This window comes from Myotis davidii, unplaced genomic scaffold (assembly GCF_000327345.1).
Source record: "Myotis davidii unplaced genomic scaffold, ASM32734v1 scaffold554, whole genome shotgun sequence".
Classification (NCBI taxonomy): Eukaryota; Metazoa; Chordata; class Mammalia; order Chiroptera; family Vespertilionidae; genus Myotis; species Myotis davidii.
The window spans coordinates 1027509-1029793 of record NW_006285312.1 but is presented as its reverse complement, the minus strand read 5'-3'; positions in this window follow the sequence as shown (position 1 = coordinate 1029793).

Sequence of the window (2285 nt, the reverse complement as noted above, 5' to 3'; positions counted from 1 at the left end):
AAATTTATTCCTAGGTATTTTATTCTTTTTGAATCAATTGTAAAGGAGATTGTTTCCTTAATTTCTCTGATAGTTTACTATTGTAAAAAAGTGCAACTGATTTCTGAGTATTTATTTTGTATCCTACTATTTTACTTAATTCAGTAGTTGTAACCTGTCTATTCAGATTCTGTGATTCAATTTTAAAAGATTATTTCTAGAAATTTATCCACTTTGTCCAGATTGTCCAATTTGTTGGCACATAGTTGTTTGTAATATTTTCTTACAATCCTTCATATTTCTTTGGTGTCAGTTGTTACTTCTCCTCTTTTGTTTCTGATTTTACTTGCATCCTTTCTCTTTTTTTCTTGATGATTCTAGTTAAAGGCCTATATTATTTATCTTTTCAAAAAAGCAGCTCTTGGTTTCATTGATCTTCTTTTTTGTTTTTCTTAGCTTCTATGTAATTTCTTTCTGCCCTAATCTTTACTACTTCCTTTCTCCTACTTCTTTTGGGGCTTGTTCTCTTTCTAATTCCTTTAAGTTGTAGTGTTAGATAACTTATTACCAGATTTTCTTGTGTGTGTGTTTTTTTGTTTTGTTTGTTTTGGGTTTTTTTTTAGGTAGGCCTGTAGTGCTATGAACTTCCCACTCAGGACTGCTTTTGCTGTGTCCCAGATATTTCAAGGCCCCACTGTATTTTATTGATTTCAGAGAGAAAGGACAGGGAGAGATAGAAACATCAGTGATGAGAGAGAATAATTGATTGGCTGCCTCCTGGACACCCCCTATTGGGCATCAAGCTCACAACCCAGGCATGTGGACTGGAATCGAACCTGGGACCCTTCAGTCCTCAGGCCGAAGGTTTATCCCCTGAGCCAAACCAGCTAGGGCTATGCTCTGATCTGTATTATTTCCTTCCTTCTATTCACTTTGGGCTTTGTTTGTTGTTCTTTTTAAAGTTCCTTTAAGAGTAAAGTTAGATTGTTTTGAGATTTTTCTTCTTTCTTGAGATAGGCCTGTAACGCTATGACTTTCCCTCTTAGGACTCCTTTTTCCGTGTCCCATAGATTTTGGGTTGTTGTGTACTCATTTGCATTTGCTTCAAGGAATCTTCTGATTTCTTCCTTGATTTCATTTGTTAACTCAATCATTGTTTAGAAACATGTTATTTAACCTCTATGTCCTTGTGTGTTTTTCATGTTTGTGCATTTACAAACACATATAACCATACTCAATGCACACCATACTATGTGCATTGTTCTACCACATCCTTTATTTACTAAATGTCTTAGAGCTCTTTCTCTGCTTGTTAACTTGATAATGAACTATCTTATTCTATTATATAGCAGCATAATATTCCACTGGATAGCTCTACCATAATATATTTAACTATATCCCTAGTGAACATTTAAGCTGTACCCATTTCTCACAATGACAATTAATATTGTAATGAACACCTTTGTACATACATCTTTGTATCTGTGCAAGTATTTCTGCAAAAATAGATAACTACAGTGGAATTTTTCAGCCACAGACTGAACTCATTTTACATTTTGGCAGGTTTAGTCAAATTGTCAATCAAAATATCTTCCTCAATTTTACAACTGGTGCCCTTCTTCCCTCCTCCCCCCTTTCCTCAACACTTTGTAACATCAATATACGCATTTATATTTTGCCAGTCTAGTGGGTGAAAAATGTGTTTGCATTCTATGGTTACTTATGAGGTTAAGCTTAATTTTTGTTTATTGGTTAGCTGTATTTCTTCTATAAATTGTTGTGCATATCCTGTGCCCATTTTCTTTGGTTAACAGGTGTCCTTGATATCTATATCTATATCTATATCTATATCTATATCTATATCTATATATATGTATATATATAGATATATATTTATTGATATAGATATATATAGATATATATAGATATATATCTTGATGTGGACATTGGTTACACGGGTGTGTTCACTTTATAAAAATCCACCTAGTATGCTTAAGATACAGAGAAACATCAATGATGAGAGAGAATCATTTACTAGGTGTAGCGGTTAATATGTGGATTGATATATATGCGATCTGATATGTACGCTATTTTGTTGTATTGACAGCTTCACAACTTCATATGTCAAATCTGCTGAAGGTGTTAACATCATAGATATTTTTTACGCTTAAAAATGTCAAATTTCATGCCAAAAAAAGAGCATTAGCGGGAAGTTTTAATTCATTACTTTATTTTGAAGAAAAGTGCTGCTGAAAGCTTCGGGAAGCTTATGGTGAACATGCTCCATCTCTAGATACTTGTGAACG